This window comes from Gorilla gorilla, chromosome 9, assembly GCF_029281585.2.
Source record: "Gorilla gorilla gorilla isolate KB3781 chromosome 9, NHGRI_mGorGor1-v2.1_pri, whole genome shotgun sequence".
NCBI classification, from domain to species: Eukaryota; Metazoa; Chordata; class Mammalia; order Primates; family Hominidae; genus Gorilla; species Gorilla gorilla.
The window spans coordinates 25646070-25669409 of NC_073233.2; the positions used below are offsets into that span (position 1 = coordinate 25646070).

The 23340-nt window shown below is 43.2% G+C and overlaps 1 long non-coding RNA gene and 1 pseudogene across 4 annotated transcripts in view; one reads left to right on the forward strand and one right to left on the reverse strand.

Annotated features, from left to right (window-relative positions):
- Positions 1-23340, forward strand: part of LOC109028924 (uncharacterized) — a 71234-nt gene that overhangs the window by 19124 nt on the left and 28770 nt on the right. For 3 of the 4 annotated variants that reach the window (XR_010135449.1, XR_008669493.2, XR_008669494.2), the window contains one exon: positions 20469-20657. The exons of the other annotated variant lie outside the window; for it this stretch is intronic. This is a non-coding gene — a long non-coding RNA (uncharacterized lncRNA). The remainder of the gene's footprint in view (positions 1-20468; positions 20658-23340) is intronic. 4 annotated transcript variants of the gene reach the window in all.
- On the reverse strand, positions 13417-14502 carry LOC101150035 (proliferating cell nuclear antigen-like; annotated as a pseudogene).

Sequence of the window (23340 nt, forward strand, 5' to 3'; positions counted from 1 at the left end):
CCTGCCTCAGCCTCCCAGGTAGCTGACACTACAGGCACAGGCCACTACACCCTGCTAATTTTTTTTTGTATTTTCAGTAGAGATGGGGTTTCACCGTGTTAGCCAGGATGGTCTCGATCTCCTGACCTCGTGATCTGCCCGCCTCGGCCTCCCAAAGTGCTGGGATTACAGGCGTGAGCCACCGCGCCCGGCCTAATTTTTAAAAAATACTTGTCTACTTTGGCCGGGCGCGGTGGCTCACGCCTGTAATCCCAGCACTTTGGGAGGCCGAGGCGGGCGGATCACGAGGTCAGGAGATCGAGACCATCCTGGCTAACACGGTGAAACCCCATCTCTACTGAAAATACAAAAAAAAATTAGCAGGGTGTAGTGGCCTGTGCCTGTAGTCCCAACTACTCGGGAGGCTGAGGCAGGAGAACGGCGTGAACCTGGGAGGCAGAGCTTGCAGTGAGCCGAGGTTGCACCACTGTACTCCAGCCTGGACGACAGAGTGAGACTCCGTCTCAAAAAAAATAAATAAATAAAAATAAATAATAAATAAATAAATACTTGTCTACTTTAGGCATTTTTTTACAGTCAGCATGTATTGTTTATTTAAAATTTTTCTTTAAAGTGTAATCTACAACTGGAAAAGTACACAAATCTTAAGTGAACACGTAAGTTTTAAGATATATTTATATATACATATAGCCATCACCCAGCTTAAGATACAGAACATTATGAAAACCCCAGAAAGTTCCCTCATGTCCCTTCCCAATGACCCCCACCCCTCAGAAACCACTGTTCTGACTTCTACTGCCACAAATTAGTTGAGACTATTTTTGAACTTCTTATATACGGAGTCATACCAGATGTTTTCTTTTTTCGTGTCGAGACTTTTACTCAGTGCTATTTCTTTAGGTCGATGTGTATAGATATATAAAAACTTACCAAGCTGTTCTGTCGTATGTAGCAGCATCTGTTCCTTTTTCATTGATGTGTAGTGTTCCATTGTGTAAATATATTACAAAGGTATTTTTATCATCAGAAGAAAAATTTACTAAAAGTGGTTAAACATAGACATGGCAACTGCTTCTTTGCTGGAGGCCAGGAAGACATTTCAATGGCAAGATAATCCTCAGGGGATATGGATTTGGACAGCCATGCTGGAATTGGCCTGGGCTCAGAAGCACTGGGTCTTTAAGAAAGAAGTAAAAGGAGCTGTCGGGGGTCAGGTGATCTGACTCAAGAAACATTGAGTTCATTGTTCTGTGGTGGATAGGGCTAGCTCTTGCTCTCTGGCTGGGTGTTGGTGTCTGCCTTTAGGGCCAAGTTACTGGAGTTCTCTGTCCTCCCTGAGCCCCAGTTTTCTAATCAGTAAAATGTGTAGGCTTGCCATATTTACGGGAAAAAAAAAATGGAAGAAAAAAATCAAGAGAGCCAGTTAAATTTGAGTTTCAGATAAACAACGAACAATTTCTCAGTGTAAGTATTTCCTGAGCATTGCATGGAACATATTCATACTAAAGAATTATTCATTGTTTATTTGCAATTTAAATGTAACGCATTTTATCTGGCAATGCTAAAAGTGAGTGTAATACAATATCCTGCTTACACAATAACACGACTGTTTGTGAGAAAGTGTTTGAAAACAGAATAGTATGTACAGATGAAAGAACATGGAGAGGGCCAGAAAGGCGGGGAGGAGAACCGCTGTGCTTGGGATTGAGTCCTGTGGGCCCCAATCAAGACAGGAGTCTTCCCTCTCTCATCCACCACCAAGACCCCAGTGCCCAGCTCCATGCCCATGCTGGAGAAAGAGACACTGAAACATTCTCTGTTGAACAACTGAGTGGATGTGATTTCCATCTCAGGCCTTTACCTGCTTTTGACCTTAGGTAAGCTATTTAATCATTCTGTGTTTCTTTTTTCTTACTGCATTATTCAATTAATCCTTCAAGGGACCAAATTCTTTGCTGGGTAGAGGGACTGATGAACTGAGGTTTCCACCCTCCTGGAGTCTGTGTTATTAATATAAAGAGGGATGAGAGAATGCAAATATGTAAACAAGGAAAAAGATAATTTCTGATGGTAAAAAATGCTGTGATGGAAATAAGACTGTGTGATAAGAGAGGGTCAGCAATGCTATTTGCATGGTTGGTTGGGGAGGGTCACTCTAAGGAGGTGACCCCCGGCAGAGCCCAGAGGAGGGGCATTCTGGGCAGAGGAAAAACAGGTTTTCTTACCTGAAAACTGAGGGTGAGAGGACCCACTTCTAACAACTGTAAGGGGTCAAATGAAGGAAACTTGACTTGAGACATTTTCAAGTTTCCTACAGGTAAAAGAGATCATGGACTTTTCTTCTGGAGTCTCAACCTCAGTCCCCAGATGACCTAGAAACTCAGAACGACAGTATTTGATTCCTTGGGTTTAATGCAGAGCTCAATATACTCAAAAACTGCACTGTAGACCAAACTGTTTCTACCTGTCGGTGGGGAGATAAGTACAAACATTGAAGGTGTTTAAAAACTTGGATAGTGCCATGACATTCAAGCACGTATTGTATTTTGTAGATTTCCCCCATTTCATTTTTCTGTTAATCAATCTATGATAGACTGGGAAGAAGAAGAAGAAAAAAACCAACTGGTTTCTTAACCACAGAAAGTTTGAAAATTGGTATAGTGACTTTCGAGTCAGAAAAAGCTGAGATTTATTACAGTTCAATCTTTTACTGGCTGGTTGACCTTAATTAAGTTGCATAATCTCCCTGTGCCTTGGTTTCTTCTGCAAAATAAGCATAACAGTGCTCACGTGTTAAGTCTTTGGAATTTCAATGCAGTAACCTGTGTAAAGCACCCGACACAGTAACTGATGCAAAAATGTTAACTCCCACTATCATCATTACTAGTATATTACATCCATTCATTCAATTAACAAATAGTACCATTTACTGAGTGCCTACTATGTGCTAGGCCTTCCCCTAGGAATAGGGGTACTATAAGAACCAAAAAACCCCCCTCTCCCCAGTTTACATGGGGGAGAGATAATAAATGAGCAAGCAAAACAAATGATCTATCAGATGGTGGTAATTCCTATGGAGACAAAACAGGGAAGGCAGAGAGGGGAGAGAAAGCCTCACTGAGCAGAGAGGAAAGAGGTAGGGAGGGAGCCCATCAAATGTCTAGAGAGTGTTCTAGGGGGGCAGACAGAAAGTGCAAAGGCCCTGAGGTGGGGCCATATCCTGCCTGGTGTGTTCAGGGAACAGCAAGGAGGCCAGTGTACCACAAACAGATCAGAGAGGTGAAGAGGGGCAGAGATAAGTCAGAACAGGAGAAGGGGCTTTGTCCTCCTGGCTATCCCTAGAACCGTGGGTTCAGCAGACACTTGAGAAGGTCTTGGTTCTTGGTGGGAGCTTTCTCCCTGGAGGCCAGGGCCTTGAGTCTGTGAGGGGCAGGGGAGCCTGTGCCCGGTTTTGTGATGCTTCCCATCCCCAAATCCAAGCTTGGGGCCTTTAACTCTCCTTGCTGCAATGCTAAGCCTGAACTGAACAGTAGTTCTTATCAGTTGAGCCCACACTGTAGTCTCAGATGGATCTTTTTCAGCTGAAATAAGATCAGTTCAAAAGCTGCTTGTGAAATCAAATCCAGATTTCTGTCACCCATGCTTTTCAATGTGCACAAGCTTGTTAGGTTCTTAATATATACAGTTGGTCCTCATTTTTCACAGATTCTGAGTTCGTGAGTTCATCTGCATGCTAACAGTTATTTGTAACTCCCAAATCAATGCTGGCTGTGCTTTCATGGTCATTCTTGGACACGCACGTTGTGAGAGCAAGTGAGACACCTGTCATGCACATTCGCAGCTGAGGTCCAGCAAGGTGACACTTGCCTTCCTGATTCAGTTATAAACGAATGTCCTTTTCACGGTCTGGTTAGTGCTATGGCTTGTGCATTTTTGTGCTTTATGTGGGCGATTTTGCTGTTTAAAATGACCCCCATCATAGTATTGATGTGCTGTCTTGTGTTTCTAAGTGCAAGAAGGCTGTGATGTGCCTTATAGAGAAAATATGTGTGTTTGAGCATCGTTCAGGCCTGAGTTGTAGTGCTGTTGGCTGTGAGTTCAGTGTTAATCAACAGTATATAGTATATTAAATAACGTGTCTTTAAACAGAAACACACATAAAACAAGGTTATGCATTGATTGGTTGATGAAGATGTGACCAGAGGATCACAGGAGCCTAACCCCATGACTCCCCTAGAAGCAATGGTTCAGGATTCGTTAGTTCAGTGTTAGTGGTGACGTTGTGGAATATAACCACTGTGAATAACAAGAGTCAACTATATGTGGCTAAACTATTTTCCTGTGAAGTACAATTTATACTGTTATAACAGGGTCTAGGAATATCAGTTTTACCACACATCTGCCAGCATTAAAGCATTAAATATTAATTTTTTTTCTAATTTGATAGGTGAAAAGAGTATGTAGGCTTTTGTTTGTTTGTTTTTTGAGACAGGGTCTTGCTCTGTCACTCAGGCTGGAGCGCAGTGGCGCAATCATGGCTCACTGCAGTCTCGACCTCCTGGGCTCAAGCGGTCCTCTTACGTCAGCCTTCTGAGTAGTTGGGACCACAGGTATGTGCCACCACACCTAGTTAATTGTTGTATTTTTTTGTGGAGACAGGGTTTCACCATGTTTCCCAGGCTGGTTTTGAACTTCTGGGCTCAAGCAATCCACCCGCCTCAGCCTCCCAAAGTGCTGGGATTACAGGTGTGAGCCACTGCACTCAGCCTAAAAGTATGTAATTCTAATGTGTGTTTTTTGATTGGCAGCAAGGTTGAATGTTTCTCCTTGTTGGTTAAAGTCCAGGCCCAGTGCATTTAAGACAAATTTCCTTGAGTCCTATGTGACAGGCAGAAAGGATTGAAGTACTTCTGGGTCATCCTGATGGCAAGAAGCCAGCACCAGGGCTGCACATGGCAAGTTATTTTATTTCAGGACTTCCATGAAATAAAGGGAAACAACAATTGATTGAGTCCCTAGTGTGTACAAGTCCTGTGCCAGTCTTCTACATCCAAGCAGGTTACTTTACCCCTGGGATAACACAGCCAGCTCCGACATCAGTGCTTCTCCTTATAGTGGTTAGAGCAGAGCTTTTGGGTCAGACTGCCTTGATTTGAAAATAAATATAACCAACTGACTGGCGGTGTGATCTTGGGCACTTTCTTAACCAGTGCTCAGTTTCCTCATCTGTAATGATGGAGTTGATGATAATAATACTATCTTACCTCATAGATTTGACATGTGGATAAAATGAGTTAGCACATGAAAATCACCTAGAACAAAGCCCAGCACACTGTAAAGCCTCCATGCATGTTGGCTGTTGTTATTAAGTACGAAGAACCACTGTGGGGCATGGCGAATACATAATCCTTGTCCCACAGAAGCTTGCCTAGGAGACAAGATTTGCACCCTTGAAATGAAACTTTTTCCATGTTGGCAGGTGTGGCTTAGCAGAAAGAACACCACCTGAGGTGTCAGGAATTCTAGCTCTGCATCCCATTTGCTGATTTCTTGGGCTTAAATCACTTTACCTCTTGGAACCGCGGTATATTCACAGGTTAAAAATATCCCTAACCCTTAGGATGCATTCTCACATGTCTTATTTAGTGTTCACAACATTCAAACGACATCAGTCTTAGTGTTCCCATTTTACTGATGAGGAAATTGCAGCTTACAGGCTGAGGTGTCTTGTCTGAGATCCTGTAGCTAGTGAGAGGAAGGACTTTTGATCACAGTCCATTGATCTGCTTACCACCCCTGATGCCTCTAGTATAAAATAAAGGATTTGGTCTGGAGGCCTGTCTAGCCCCTGCCAGCTACTAGTCTGTGACCATTTAAGAGGAAGAGTGGTGGGTTAGGGGACTTACCTTACTTAAGAGGTACATCTTCATGGTTGGTTAAATCTACAAATTCATCTTGATGCTGTCACTTGATGCTTCACTTTTTTTTTTTTTTGAGACAGAGTCTTGCTCTGTCACCCAGGCTGGAGTGCAGTGGTGCCATCTTGGCTCACTACAACCTCTGCCTCCCTGGTTCAAGCGATTCTCCTGCTTCAGCATCCCGAGTAGCTGGGATTACAGGCATATGCCACCACACCCATCTAATTTTTTTGTATTTTTAGTAGAGACGGGGTTTCACCATGTTAGCCAGGTTGGTCTCGATTTCCTGACCTCGTGATCTGCCCACCTCAGCTCCCAAAGTGTTGGGATTACAGGTGTGAGCCAGCTTTACATTTTTTGAATGTCACCTCTCTCTTAATTTCCCCAGAATGAGTGACTTTCGGCCAGTGTTTCTGCATTGACTTGTTTTCTGGCTGGTGGCTCTTTTGCCTGCCGGTGTGAGCAGGATCAACACATGTGTTCCTCTTCCCTCCTCCTTGTTCCTTCTCTCTGCTGTTGTTTCTGAAGCTGCAGTCAATGAGCCTTCCTCGGGAGTTGTTCTGCAGCTTGAACAGTTAAGCAAGTCTAATCTTTTTGTTTGCAGCCACCTTGGGCAATTGGCTACTGAATATGCTGCCTCTGCTAGCCTTGCCTGCTTGCTGGGAGAATTAAGTTCCCTCCTCCCCAGTTCCTCTGATACTGAGTAGCAGAGCGCACGGTGGCTAACACATCCTCATGACATAATCCCTACCCTTTGGCAAGGTCAAACATTGCTTTGCTCTTTGATACCTGCAGACCAAATGCCATAATTACCTTTTTGTCTTGATAGTAACTGGTATTAGGTTTTGACTTCTTGCTTTTTCCTCAAAGTCAAGGCTATTTGGCTGTCGTGGGGCTACCCATCCTAAGCCAGTAGAATCTGAAATGAACTTTCTTTCCTTATTTGCTATCACTGCAAGTGGCAGCTCTATAAGAATGGCCTTTCCAGCTTGTAACTGTCACCTCAGCCCTTCCCAGGGCCTTGGCTTGTCAGGGGAAGAAGGTTTATGTGTGGTATTGTATTAGGCCGTTCTTGTGTTGCTATAAATACCTGAGACTGGGTAGCTTATAAAAAGAGGTTTAATTGGCTCACTGTCCTGCAGGCTGTACATAGTGCCGACATTGCTAGGCTTCTGGGTAGGTCTCAGGGAGCTTTTACTCATGGCAGAACGTGAAGTGGAAGCAGGCACATCACATGGCGAAATCAGGCGCAAGAGAGAGAATAGGTGGGGGCGGTGGGGGGGAGGTTAGGTGCCACACACTATTAAATGACCATATCTCATGAGAACTCACGATCACAAAGACATCACCAAGCCATAAGGGATCCGCCCCCCAACCCAACATCTCCCACCAGGCCCCACCTCCAGCACTGGGGATTACAATTCAACTTGAGATTTGGGTGGGAACAAATATCCAAACTATATCAGGTATCAATGGTCCTTTTCTTGCTGAGTTTTTCTCACTGGTTAGCAATGAAGAAGACAAAGTTAATGGCGTGTGTGTGTGTGTGTGTATGCACGTGCAGAAATGAATACACCCATTCACTGGTAAACAAATAAGAATCAGAATGCAGTGTCATTTATTTGGTGAACTTGTCATCTTTTGAGGTCCAGACCAGGGGCCACCTCCTCTATGAATCATGAACTGATGCTTAGACTTTTTGTCCTTGTCCTGCTCCTGTGTGGGCATTGACTATAACTGTTAACATCCCTATATAGTAATATATCTCTCTACAGGCTTGTTTTTTACTCAACTATGGACTCCTTGAGATCAGAGACTAAATCTTCAGTATCTTAATTTTCTGATTGTTTGGAAGAGAGCCTAGCACAATAGGAGTTTAATAAATGTTTGTTGAATGAATGAATGAAGGGTGGATAGATGCCTCCTGTGTGTCTGGGTAAGCCATTGTGCCAGCTTATTCTCTTAGTGGTTACAGCCAAAGCTGAATGTCATCCATCAAATGGATTCTGACTTGCAAACACTAAAAAAGCACATTATGATGAATGTCACTTGCTCAGCCAAACCCCATTACAAAAGGCCAGTGGACCGCAAATGTAACAGCCTCTAAACCCAAACTGGGCAAACAACCCTCCTGCTTGGAACCTAAACTGAACCGAGTATCTGTCATCTACTGAAATTTCCAACTGAGCTAAAGTTGTTCCCTGCCTCCCTGAACCATCCCCTCCGATGCCTCCTGGCCAAATTTTACTTGGTAAACTAGTTGCAATGGGAATCAAACCTATATTTTATTCCAGAACAAAATAAGGAGTTTAAAAATATTTCCATTTCTGCATAAACCAATGCTTCATTTCATTGGCATTCTGCCCTCCTGTGAGTCTGGTTATCTTTTGGATCAAATAATGCATCATTTGACAAGTTATGATGGCCATGGAAGTGGGCATGACTACTCCCTTGTTTTCAGAGGACAGATCTAAAACCAACTGCCCTTGTCCCTGACACCAGGTTTGGTGTCACCAGGTGAGGGTGGTTAATTCCTCATCATCTCAAATGCCCCCATCCACAGGGAGCTTCACTGTTTCCAGGGCATGTTCAGAGCCACTCTTTCACTCAGTCCCAAAAATGGCCCTGTAAGCTGGGTGGCCCAGGATATCATCCCCATTTTAGAGATGAGGACATGGAGACCAAGAGAGGAGGTCACACACACACTTGCCCAAGTGCTAGAGACAAGAATCAAACTTCATTTTGGGGGATTCCAGCTCGATTTCTCTTACCTCTATGACTCAACCATGCCCTCTGAGCACCCAGCCTGCTGCTCAATGGCACATGTATGATTTGGTTCCCCAAACATCTTCCCCAAGTGAATGTGTGCTCCAAGTTAAAGAAAACTGTTTAATGGAAGACCGTTTTGTCTTGTGCCAATTCCTCACTTTTCCTCCCTCCACTGCCAATGCAAGTAAAACCTTGGTTATTTAAAAGTCAGGTTTATTAAAGTGTAATTTACACAAATTAAAGTATAATTGGATGGGTTCTGAAAAAAGCATACACTCCTGGAATGATCACCAATCTAGATAAAATATTTTCATCACTCCAAAAAGTTCCATTGGGCCCCTTTGCAGCCCTCCTTCCCTACTCACAAGCACACTGAGGTAAATGAATACCAGCTACTTAATACAGTTAATTGTAATGTCTAGTAACTAGAACTCAGTCCAAGTAATACAAGAAAGAAACCAGTCATTTAATCTACCAAACACAAAATATACCTTGCAGCATTTACTGGGGATGTTTTAAAGTCTTTCTTTACAAATTCAGGGCCTTTTTGCTTTCTTGGTTGGGTCCAACATCCATGGAATTTAAGACATCTTAATCCTTTAAGGGATTGAAGTCACAAAAAAGGGTATTTATATTAGAGAATTTTTTTCACAACCATACTCCAAGGGCCCCATCACGCATCTACTGAAACGTCCAAAGCCCTTGTAAAAGATGCCCTAGGCTGAAAAGAAATGCTACCTCTATAATCTTATAAAGTCCACAAGACTTTGGGCACATTAGGCTTCTGAAGAGTGTTGATTTTTGCTAACTAAAATGACAAAATGATGAAATACATAGGATTTGTTTTACTCTCCCCATTCGTTACTTGAGCACGGTTAGAATAAGAGCAAAATAAGCTTGACAGATTCCCCCCAAATAACTGGTACCCTACTGTGTTTGAAGTATTTTTGACCTTCACCAGGGTGCTCTAGACTAAAAAAGCATTTACATGAAATGGTAGCTTTAGCTGATAATTAAGTAGATACTTGCAACAGTCCTGGTCCAAACGAAAGCACTGAAATTCAGGTAACTTTATTTAAATTCAAAAACAATTCTTAAAATTGCATTTAGAGTCAAGACCCTTTTGTATTAAAAAAATCACAAGACATATTTCTAAGTAAGGCAAAAGTTAGTTCTAGATTAACAAGACCAGATTTGACTTTAGACTTTATTCTTTAAAAAATTATAGAGAATACAAAACCACGCAGCTACATGGAAACTGAACAACCCGCTCCTGAATGACTACTGGGTAAATAATGAAACTAAGGCAGAAATAAATAAGTTCTTTGGAACCAATGAGAACAAAGACACAACGTACCAGAATCTCTGGGACACAGCTAAAGCAGTGTTAAAAGTGAAATTTATAGCACTAAATGCCCTTGTCAGAAAACAGGAAAGATCCAAAATCGATATCCCAACATCACAATTAAAAGAACTAGAGAAGCAGGAGCAAACAAATTCAAAAGCTAGCAGAAGACAAGAAATAACTAAGATCAGAGCAGAACTGAAGGAGATAGATACACGAAAAACCTTTCAAAAAAATCAGTGAATCCAAGAGCTGTTTTTCTGAAAAGATTAACAAAATAGATAGACCACTAGCCAGACTAATGAAGAAGATGAGAGAGAAGAATCAAATAGACACAATAAAAATGATAAAGGGGTTATCACCACTGATCCCACAGAAATACAAACTACCATCAGAGAATACTATAAATACCTCTATGCAAATAAACTAGAAAACCTAGAAGAAACGGATAAATTTCTGGACACATATACCCTCCCAAGACTAAACCAGGAAGAAGTCAAATCCCTTAACAGACCAATAACAAGTTCTGAAATTCAGTCAGTAATTTATAGCCTACCAACCAAAAGAAGTCCAGGACCAGATGGATTCACAGCTGAATTCTACCAGAGGTACAAAGAGGAGCTGGTACCATTGTTTCTGAAACTATTCCAAACAGTAGAAAAAGAGGGGCTCTTCCCTGACTCATTTTATGAAGCCAGCATCATCCTGATACCAAAACCTGGCAGAGACACAACAGAAAAAGACAATTTCAAGCCAATATTCCTGATGAACATTGATGTGAAAATCCTCAATAAAATACTGGCAAACTGAATCCAGCAGCATATCAAAAAGCTTATCCACCATGACCAAGTCAGCTTCATCACTGGGATGCAAGGCTGGTTCAACATACACAAATCAATAAATGTAATCCATCACATAAACAGAACCAATGACAAAAGCCACATGATTATCTCAATAGATGCAGAAAAGGCCTTTGATAAAATTCAACACTCCTTCATGCTGAAAACGCTTAATAAACTACATATTGATGGAATATATCTCAAAATAATAAGAGCTATTTATGACAAACCCACAACCAATATCATACTGAATGGGCAAAAGCTGGGCACATTCCCTTTGAAAACCAGCACAAGACAAGGATGCCCTCTCTCACCACTCCTACTCAGCATAGTATTGGAAGTTCTGGCCAGGGCAATCAGGTAAGAGAAAGAAATAAAGCATATTCAGATAGGGAGAGAGGAAGTCAAATTGTCTCTGTTTGCAGATGACATTATTGTATATTTAGAAAACCCCATTGTCTCAGCTCAAAAACTCCTTAAGCTGATAAGCAACTTCAGCAAAGTCTCAGGATACAAAATCAATGTGCAAAAATCACAAGCATTCCTATACACCAATAATAGACAAACAGCCAAATTATGAGTGAACTCCCATTCACAATTGCTACAAAGAGAATACCTAGGAATACAACTTACAAGGTGTGTGAATGACCTCTTTTGGGAGAACTACAAACCACTGCCCAAGGGAATAAGAGAGGACACAAACAAATGGAAAAAAATTCCATGCTCATGGATAGGAAGCATCAATATTGTTAAAATGGCCATACTGCCCAAAGTAATTTATAGATTCAGTGCTATTCCCATCAAGCTACCATTGCCTTTCTTCACAGAATTAGAAAAAACTACTTTAACTTTCATATGGAACCAAAAAAGAGCCCACATAGCCAAGACAATCCTAAGCAAAAAGAACAAAGCTGGAGGCATCATGCTACCTGACTTCAAACTATGCTACAAGGTTACAGTAGCCATAACAGCCTACAGTAGCCATAACAGCATGGTACTTGGACCAAAACCGACATATAGACCAATGGAACAGAACAGAGGCCTCAGAAACAACACCGCACATCTACAACCACTGATCTTCGACAAACCTGACAAAAACAAGCAATGGGGAAAGGCTTCCCTACTTAATAAATGGTGCTGGGAAAACTGGCTAGCCATGTGGAGGAAACAGAAACTGGACCCTTTCCTTACACCCTTATACAAAAATTAACTCAAGATGGATTAAAGACTTAAATGTAAAACCCAAAACCATAAAAACCCTAGAAGAAAACCTAGGCAATACCATGCAGGATATAGGCATGGGGAAAGACTTCATGACTAAAACACCAAAAGCAATTGCAACCAAAGCCAAAATTGACAAACAGGATCTAATTAAACTAAAGAGCTTCTGCACAGCAAAAGAAACTATTATTAGAGTGAACAGGCAACCTACAGAATGGAAGAAAATTTTTGCAATCTACTCATCTGACAAAGGGCTAATATCCAGAATCTACAAAGAACTCAAACAAATTTACAAGAAAAAACAACCCCATCAAAAAGTGGGTGAAGGATATGAACAGACACTTCTCAAAAGAAGACATTTATGTGGCCAAAAAACATATGAAAAAAAGCTCATCATCTCTGGTCATTAGAGAAATGCAAATCAAAACCACAATGAGATACCGTCTCACGCCAGTTAAAATGGCAATCGTTAAAAAGTCAGGAAACAACAGATGCTGGAGAGGATGTGGAGAAATAGGAATGAATTTACACTGTTGATGGGAGTGTACATTAGTTCATCCAGTGTGGAAGACAATGTGGCGATTCCTCTAGTATCTAGAACCAGAAATACCATTTGACCCAGCAGTCCCATTACTGGGTGTATAACCAAAGGATTATAAATCATTCTACTATAAAGACACACACACACATATGTTTATTGCAGCACTGTTCACAATAGCAAAGACAGAACCAACCCAAATGCCCATCAGTGATAGACTGGATAAAGAAAATGTGGCACACATACACCATGAAATACTGTGCAGCCATAAAAAAGGATGGGTTCTTGTCCTTTGCAGGGACATGGATGAAGCTGGAAACCTTTATCCTAAGCAAACTAACACAGGAACAGAAAAGCAAACACCACATGTTCTCACTCATAAGTGGGAGTTGAACAATGAGAACACATGGACACAGGGAGGGGAACATCACACACTGGGGCCTGTTGGGGGGTTGGGGGAAGCAGAGGAAGAACATTAGGACAAATACCTAATGCTTGTGTGGTTTAAAATCTAGATGACGGGTTGATGGGTGCAGCAAACCACCATGGCATATGTATACCTATGTAACAAACCTGCATGTTCTGCACAAGTATCCCAGAACTTAAAGTGTAATAATAAAAAAGAAATTATAGAGAATAGAGAAAAGTAGGTTATTTACAGAAAATTATACTTACATATGTACTCAGAAGCATAAATTTGGTGACAGAAAAGACTTTATTATATACTGGCATCCCAGAAGCAGTTCTGAAAGAGCTTAGTTTTATTTTCTTGAATTTTAAGAATGCCTAAGATCCTTCTTCATTTTCAATATTGGGAGGCAGGTAATATTTACTTTAAATGTCCCATATTGCCCGGGCATGGTGGCTTATGCCTGTAATCCGAACACTTTGGGAGGTCAAGGAGGATGGATCACCTGAGGTCAGGAGTTCAAGACCAGCCTGACCAACATGGTGAAACCCTGTCTCTACTAAAAATACAAAATTATTCGGGCATGGTGGCACATGCCTGTAGTCCCAGCTCCTCAGGAGGCTGAGGCAGGAGAATCGCTTGAACCTGGGAGGCAGAGGTTGCAGTGAGCCGAGATCATGCCAAAGCACTCCAGCCTGGGTGACAGAGTGAGACTCTGTTTCAAAAAAAAAAAAGTCCCATATTAGCAGTGTTATACTCTACAAGGGATATGTCTGCAGACATACCGAGCGTCACTGTAGAAGAGCGTGGAGTGGCTTTTGTGAAGAAGTTCAGGTACATCAGTGCAAAAGTTAGCTGAACTAGTTCATTCATCTCTATGGCAACAGTTTCCTTCTCTTTATCAACATTACTTATTTGTGACAATTTAATGTTTCCATTTGCAAGTTCTCCAGTTGCAGAAAATTTCACTCCATCTTTTGCACAGGAAATTACAACAACATCTCCAATATGATTGAGATCTCAGCATATGCATGCAAATTCACCAGCAGGCATCTTTACTACACAGCTGTACTCTTGTTTTGGAATTCCAAGTTCAACATCCAAATCCATTAGCTTCATTTTATAATCCGAAACTTTCTCCTGATTTAGTGCTTCAAATACTAGTGCTAAGTTGTCTGCATTATCTTCAGCTCATAACGTCATGACGTCTTCATTGCCAGCACAGTTTAGTATTTTGAACATACTGGATAGATTCATGCCTATGGCCAGGTTGTAGTCGCAGCAGCACGTGTTGAAGCCCTTGGAGCAGTGGGTGAGCTGCCACGAGGAGATGCAGAACGAGTTTATGCTGTGCACATTCAGCTGCTTGAGCTAATGTCCCGGCAGGCCTCACTGATGAGGTCCTCGAGGGCCTCCAACACATTCTTCAGCATGGAGCCCTGGACCAGGTGTACCTCGAACATGGTGGAGTCACAATGACACGGCTACAGGAAGGTGCGAAGGAAGAAGGTCTAGGCAGTTTTGGCTTTATGAAGCTCAGAGCAAGTGGGCAAACGCCGTGGGAAGAGGCTGAGACCTCAAAAGATGATGACAAGTCCACTATGCCTGCAACTGTTTAATCAAGACTTGGTTTTTTAATGAAGAGCTGGTGCGGGTTCAGGAGCACGAGTGGTGGAATTCACAGATTGCTATCCTCAGAATACCTTCCTGGCAGAAACCCAGGAGCCATGCTGGGATCCACACCCACTCCACCTCTTGCCCTTGCAGTTTCTGCTGGCATCACTGGAGACAGTGGAGACTTTTCCGTTACTCTGGCAGGGATTGGACATGCCTCCAGTGGGCTGTCGCTCCAGAAAGCAGAGAGCAAAGGAAGCCTCTGGCTAGGCTGTCACCAGCCCCTGAGTGGATGCATCATGCCCAGGGATTGGCAGTGAGTCACTGAAGCCCCAGGCTGGTGGTAGCCAAGTTCCTTGAAGCCTTTACCTTGCGTATTGCTGAGTGGTACTATTGTAGGCAGGAGAGGAGGGCCACAGAGGCATAAAGGCTGTCTGCCCCCAAGCTTCTTCCTGGGAGGCCTGCAGGTACCTAAAGTGTCAGAAAAGCCATTAGTGCTTCCTCCCCAGGTGTCCGCAAGTGTCCCCAGTCATCTGAGAGATGATCTTAGGAGTCACTTGGAGGACTATTGGGTTTTAAATGTAATAGTCATGCATTTTAATGTCTCTTCTATTTATGGCAGGTCATATAGGTTTTCAATCAGTGGTCATAATGGTTTTTTAAAAATAATGTTAAAAAAGTGAATCTGTTTAAAGAAAATTGTTAAGGGAAGCAGCATAGCATAGTAGTTAAGAGAATGAACTCTGAAGACGGGTGCATGGTCAGACTCCCAGCACCACACTTACCAGTTATGGGACAGTGGGTAAGTACTTCACTGTGCTGCAGTTTCCTTATCTTTAAGGAATAACAGTAGTACCCACTTCATGAGTTAGTTCATGTAAGCACTTACAGCATGTCCCAGCTCACACTAAGCATCACATCGGTAACTGTTAAATAAAATGCAGTGAATCAAGGTGGTAGGGGAGTATAGAGCAAACATAACGAGGATGGGTCTAGGACAAGAGAAGTTTGTAGGAATGTTTGTCTTCTGCAATTCTTGCTCTGACAGTTGGGGGCCCAGGGCCCAGGGAGCAGAAGTGCTGTATCCAAAGTCATAAACTGACATAGCATGGCAAGGCAGAATGAAATCCCTGCTCACTTGACTCACTATCAACTACAGGGCTGCAGAGGTGGCCCCTTCTATGGAGAAAGCAATTTGTCCCATGGGCCACTCAAAATGGCAAACATAGTCTCCAACAGAGGTGACGCAGACATTACCTCAGAGGCAGCCTTGCTATCGCTGACCCCTCAGATGGATGCAGTTTCCCATAGCTCCTACTTGCTGATGAGATGGCCATGGCCATAAAGCAGTCTTCCAGAGTCTGTCCCAGGTAGATCTCAGGCCTCCATACGCCAGGGCCAGGCCATAGAGGTCATGGCCGGAGCCTCAGGACCTACCACAGAGCTGGCCCAGGGAAGCCTCTGAAGGAATGTTTGATGACTCACCAAATGAATGAATGAATGAATGAATGAATGAATGAATGAATAAACATCCCCATTACATGGATCAGCTGATCAGCTAAGCAGAGGATACGCATTTGCCCAAGGGCCCTTTTGGTGCAGTGTGTGTTGTTCTTTCTGTGGGTGAGGCTGTTGAGGTATGTGTCTACAAAAGGTGCTAGCATAGTGCTGGGTGTGTCATACACGAGGCCACGCCCTACACTTGTGCAAGTTTTCTGTGACCTCTGGGATCTGAAAGATCAGTATTTCCTAGAGTTGAGCAACAGTGAGGTTAGGGGAGTTTGAAGGAGGGAATGGAGGTGTGACATTTCTGGGGCCCAGGACCCAGGGAAGTAAGAAAGATGGTGTTTATGAAGGCACCTAGCTGCAAGGGCGAGATCCTATAGGGAGGTTTAGGGCTTAATGACTACAATCACTTTGGCATGAGCAGCTGACATGGGCATCTCGCTATACAGTTTACCTAAAGCACTGCCACTCCAGTTTCATCACTGGCTCCTCAGCACTGCATGAGAGCAGAGCAGTTATTGCAGTTTCTATTTAAAAACAAAGCCTGCTAAATGGCAAAGCTGGATAGAATCAGCTCCTCTGAGCCCATGTCCAGTATGATCTCAAGCCAGGCTGCCTTCTGATTGTGTATATCCCAGTAACCAATCCTGGCCATGACATGGTGCTTAGCACATGATTCTCATCCCCTACCTCCAGGATTGTTTGCTGATGAGTCAGTGACCAAATGAATAGTGCAAAGGAGAGACAAGAGACCTGGGGTGAGGGCAAAGGGTGTCAGGTCGGGGCTGAAGAGCGCAGGAGGAAGAAAGGGCTGGAACGAATTCTCTGAAGATGAGCTGCTTCTTTCATGACTATGTGGGCCAGGCCAGGTTTTGGCTCAAGCCTCTCCTTGCTTTTAATTTATCAGAAAATTTGTCACTGGTTCCCTAAATATTGAACGTGTTGGATCCAGAGTTCTCACCATGGGCCACAAGGTGCCATTGAGCTGGCTGCCCACTGTCTTCTCTCTTCCACTCTGCAGCCCCTGGAATGTCACTTCATTGGCCTTTTGCCATTTCTAAAACATTCCAGCATACTTAGGCCTCAGGGCTTTTGCACTTGCTGTTCCCTCTGCCTGATATGCCTTTCCCCCACTGTCTACCTCAAATGTACCTCCTCAGAGAGGCCCTCTCTGCCACCTTGCCCCCTTGGCCTGCCTTGTTTTTCTCCATAACACTGATCACTCCTTGGCATTTTATTGTATATGCATTTCTATCTATCTACTGGAAATGAAGCATCACAAGGCCAGAGATCTTTGCCTGCTTTGTTCATTGCTGTATGCCCAGTGCCTAGCAGAATGACTCGCATATATTAGGTACATTAGGCATATTAGATTCAAATTAAACATATTTGAATGAGTTAATGTGGTTTGAAGCTTTTACCTCTCTGAAGCTTCTAGGTGTGCTACTTTCACAGGAAGAGCAATCCTGGCCAAGGATGCTAGTGCCTACAAAGTGGCAGAGCTTGTACTTTATTAGATTCACTATATCCTTAGAAAAGAGGAGGCATGTTGGATAAGATGCAGCCCCAGCCCCCCAGCCTCTGCCAAAACCAACGTGTCCCAGTCTGAAGCAGATTCTAGTTGAGCTGGATGGTGGACTGGTAGACCAGCATCTCTCTGGCCAGAACAGACATGGATGGCGGGACTGGGAAAGGTCGGGACTGAGAATGGCTGAGATCAGGACATCAGGGGTCAAAGATCAAGACAGGGATCTGGGGCTGGGGCTGGGGCTAGGGCTGGGAAGAGCCAATGGGTCCTTGGTGGGCATTTAGGGGAGCTGGGTAGTTGATATAGTTTGGCTGTGTCCCTACCCAAATTTCATCTTGAATTGTAGCTCCCATAATCCCCAAGTGTCATGGGAGGGACCCAGTGGGAGATAATTGAATCATGGAGGCAGTTTCACCCATACTGTTCTTGTGGTAGTGAATAAGTCTCACAAAATCTGATGATTTTATAAGCAGAAACCCCTTTCACCTGGCTCTCATTCTCTCTTGCCTTCTGCCATGTATGGTGTGCCTTTTGCCTTCTGCCAGGATTGTGAGGCCTCCCCAGCCACGTGGAACTGTGAGTCCATTAAACTTCTTTTTCTTTAAAAATGACCCATCTCAGGTATGTTTTTATCAGCAGCATGAAAACAGACTAATAGAGTAGCCAACATTTCTGAAATGATAATATGGGCCCAGTTCAGGTGGCTTCTTATAAGCTATTGATACTTAGGACTTCTCTGCTGGCCCTACCTGGGCATGAAAGATCCATTTCTTGGCAGGATAAACGGCAACAATATTGTAATATGTAAAGATCCTACATATCTGTTATCTCATAACAACCATGTGTAGTATGTTTATTAATTTAGGTAACAAATATGTGTTGATCCCGTGTAAGAACCAGGCACTGTAGATGTTGCCTCAGTCACTGTCTTAGTCCATTTGTGTTGCTATGGACTCAGGTATACCTGAGCCTGGATGATTTATAAAGAAAAGAGGTTCATTTGGCTGACAGTTCTGCAGGCTGTACAAGAAGCATGGAGCTGGCATCTGTTGATGGCTTCTGGTGAAGGTCTCAGGCTGTCTCCACTCACTGCAGAAGGGGAAGGGGAATTGGTGTGTGCAGAGGTCATGTGGTGAGACAGGAAGCAAGGGAGATGAGGGATGTGCCAGGCTTTTTATAACGATCAGTTCTCCTGGGAGCTAACAGAGAACTCATTACCTCAAGGGGGCACCAAGCCATTCACGAGGGATCCATCCCCATGACCCAACACCTCCCATTAGGCCCCACCTCCAACACAGGAGATCAAATTTCAACATGAGGTTTGGGGGACAAACATCCAAACTATAGCAGTCACATATAGGAAATATCTACATTTATAGGGGTAACTAACACTCCTGCAACAAAATAGATGATGGTTTACTAAAATACATCAGCTGCTTTATCATCAGTGCTAAGAATAGTGGTTATTACACGGTAGATGCTCAATTAATATTTTTGAATTGCTGATTAATATGTAGGTTAATGACTTCACCCGTTTTCTGAACAAGGAAGTAGCCCAGAAAAATCAGATTTGGAAATCTGGCTCAGGGTGGTTTTACTCTTGAGACCAAATAGTTCTCTCTGATTCTAAGGACTTTGAAGCTTTACAGACTTGGTATTAATACATTTCTAAACTAAAAATGCCAAAAAATATTGTGGGGAAGTGGTTAAAAGCTGCCAGCTTTTCATTTTTCCGAGTAAGGAGATGGAGAAAGATATTACCAACAATTGTTATTTCGTAAAAGGGCATTTAAACACTTCAATTGTGTGAAGGGTGATCCTAGAATTTTAAATCATTGGATACATATTGGTTCTATGAAAAAGTTACTACATTGTTCTAATTTTTTTCCCATTTCACTGAGGATTGGGGTAAACTTCACTGATCCACAGTGAACAGACAGGTCCGGGCTCAGATGGGCATTTGGGAGCCTCTGGCCTGGAGGAACCAGTCTCTCAAGTTCTTTCCTCTCTCTTTGTCTCTCTTTTTAGTCCTCTTCCATTTCTTCTTCTCTTTCTTCTTCCTTTCTCACCTCTTACATACAGACACACTTAGACACACTGAGGCACATTTCAAAGCTCCAAAGAGAAGCAGACCATGTATCAGAGTTAGACCTCCGGTGGGGAAGAAAGACAACCTCTCCTGTTCTGAGCACTGCTTTCCCAACTCTAAAAAGAAAAGGAGAAGGGGGTAGGGGTGAAGGGGAGGAGAATGTTCCCTACCTTCCCATCAGCCTTCTTTATTATATCTGTTCAAAGTGGAAAAAAATGGTTTTAAACTCTCAGTGTTAGTTTATGACTCCTATTAATCACATGTAATAACCCTCCCGATTATTAAATTATGGAGACATGTGTTTCCTCAGCCAAACACACTAATTATTTACTGAAATGAATTAACATATAGAAAAGCCTCAGTTCTATGGAGGCTGAAACTTTGCATAATGAGTTTATCAGCCCTAAAAGCAGCCCAGACGAGCTTTTTTTTTTTTTTTTTTTTTTTTTTTGGTGAAATAAACACACTGATTATAGTGAAGCTTATCCGTGCTGGCATCTTGCCATTTGCTATTTCTTTAATAAACACCGGTAGAGTTGTGTATCTGTTTTCACTTTCATTTATCAAGGCTCCCCTTTGCAATTAACAGCTGTGGTAGAGGTGGGGTGGGGGTGGGAAAGACATGTTCTTACCAGCCTCCCCCTCCAGGTCCCCAAAGTTGCTCATTTGGGGCTCTCTTTGTATTTTAATAGGCTTGCCAATCAGCTGACTGCAGCAGCAGCAGCAGCAGTGATGCACAGATCTGATCTGCGTTGGCAATATACTTGTAATTCGGACATGCATCTCCAGGACACCAGCCTTAGCAGGAAGGGGAGCCAGTCAAGGGGAAACAATTATGCAAATTTAAAATGTAAACTCTCTGGAGCCCCTGCCACAACCTGGTAAGAGGATAAAGGTCTGCTTTCCATTCCTTTCTCTAGTGACAGCAAGCTCTCTTCCCACATATCTTCCAGGGAGATTCCTAAGTCATTTAAGCATCTGCAAAATGGCCCCATGGACACGTGGTTTGGAATGAGGATTTATGGGTAATTATATCTGAAAAACTCTTATTTTTCATGGTACTCATGAAGCCACTCAGTTTCCTACATTTTTTTAATCTAGTGATTTAGGGACTGTGTCAAATGTTCACCAAAGGACATTCAGATCATTCATTCATTCAACAAGCATTTAGTAATGTATATTGCAAAATTGCTGAGAGTAGATTTTAAATGTTCACACTCCTCCCAGAATGATAAGTATGTGAGGTGATGGAAATGTTAATTAGTTTGATTTAATCATATCATATTGTGTACATATATCAAAACATCAGATTGTATCCCATATATATATACAATTACTTGTCAATTAAAAATAAAATTTGAAAAAAAATACAGGCATGTATTCAAGGATGCAATACTGGGAGCTCCTGGAGCTTATAGTTTGGTTACTTTGTTTATTCCTTAAAAAATAGATATCAAACATCTACCAGGAGTGAGGTACTGGGGTAGGGTGGAGAACAAGACAGATGAGGTTTCTGCTGTCATGGAGCTTGCCCTTGGGGATGGGTGGGTGCAGGAGCATGGCATGAGGCTGCTGATGTGGTTCTCAATAAGAACCATGACTCCTGGCACTCACAGCCTAGCTCTTGAATGTGGTGTGGACCTAGAGACTTGCTTCTGAGAAATAGAATACGGCAAAAGTGATGGGATGTCACTTCTGATTGGGCTACAAAAGACTGCCTTTTATCTCAACAGCATTCTCTGTCTCTTGCCCTCTCACTTGCTCTGATGAAGCTTGCTGCCCTGTTGTGAGATGCTCTATGGAGAGGCCTACGTGGCAAGGAACTGAGGGTGGCCTCTGACCAATAGCTCATGAGAAACTGAGGCGTCACTCCAGTGTCCACAGGGGTGAGCTAGGAAGCAGATCTTTCTAGTGGAGGCTTGAGGGCACCTGTAGCCCCAGCCAAAACCTTGATTGCAGCCTGTGAGACTCAAAGCCATAGGTTCTAGCTAGCCACTCCTGGATTCCTGGCCCACAGAAACTGTGAGATAGTAAATGTTTTTAATGTTAAGTTGTTAAGTTTTGGGGCAATTTCTGGCTTAGTCAGTTCTGAGTGCTAAAACAAAATACAATTGACTAGGTGGCTTAAGAACAAACATTTATCTCACATGGTTCTGGAGGCTGGGAACTCTGAGATTAGGGTGCTGCCAGAACCAGTGTCTGGTGAGGGCCCTGTTCCTGGCTTATAGATAGCCACCTTCTTACTGTGTCCTCACATGAGTGAAAGACACAGAGCTTTAGTGTCTTCTTTTTTTTTTTTTTTAAGATGGAGTCTCGCTCCATCGCCCAGGCTAGAGTGCAGTGTGATGATCTCATCTCACTGCAGCCTCCACCTCCTGGGTTCAAGCAATCCTCCCACCTCAGCCTCCCAAGTAGCTGGGATTACTGATGTGTGCCATCACACCCGGCTAATTTTTTTGTATTTTTAGTAGAGATGGGGTTTCACCATGTTGGCCAGGTTGGGTCTCTAACTCCTGACCTCATGTGATCCTCCTGCTTTGGCCTCCCAAAGTGCTGGGATGACAGGCATGAGCCACTGCGCCCGGCCATCTTTCTCTTCTTAGAAGGATGTTAATCCCATCATGGGGGCTCTTCCCTTATGACCTCATCTAAATTGAATCACTCCCAAAAGCCCCACCTCCTATTGGGAATTAGGGCTTCAATATATGAATTTTGGGAAGACACAAATAAATAAGCAGCCCAAAACAATTTGTTTTGTAGTAATAGATAATAATATGGTGGCTGGAGGTGGGGAGTGAGATTATAAATTAATGGGTAAAAAGGAAGATATGAGCTGGTGAAAAGGCTGTGCTGAACAGGAATGAAGGGTGATAGACATACTGAAGAGTGACAGGATGGCTGCTGAGAATTTGAGTCTCAGGGCAGGACAGACCCTAAAGGTCCTTTGTCCAATACCCTAGATGAAGCCAGTGTGCTCTGTGCATCCCTTCCAATGGGCATCCAGCCTTGGGTCAAATACCCCAAGTGAGGGGGAAATTCACATCTTTGTTACTCTGTCCCATCTTTGGATGTAAAAAATACTTGCTGTTGGGCTGGAATTTGCATCCCTATGGTTTTGTCTCCCTGGTCCTGGTCTTTCTCTTTGAGGCCATTCCTCCTGTCTGGTCTTTTGAGCTCCTATACCCTAAACAGTTGTCCAGCCTTTCTCGGTTGGCCCTCTAATTCCCTGACCCAGCTCTCCTTTCTTTCCCAGACTGGCTTTGATCTTTTGATACTGCTTTTGGCCTTTCTGACTTGACTGCCTTTCACACTTCCCTTCCTCTACCCACTGGGTCTCTTCCCACAGTCTCTGCTTGTTCCTGTGGTCTTGGGGTCCCTGTAGCTTTAGTTAGGGATTCTGCAACTTTGGTCAATGGCCCCTTACAGCATCATGCCAGTCCCCTCCCTCACATGGCAAGCTCTTCTTCTCACAGAAAATGGTCACCACGTGCCAGTTGAGCATTTTCCTCTCCTGCTAAACGTGCCCACCTCTTTGGCACTTCACCTCCTCCTCCCCAGTGACTT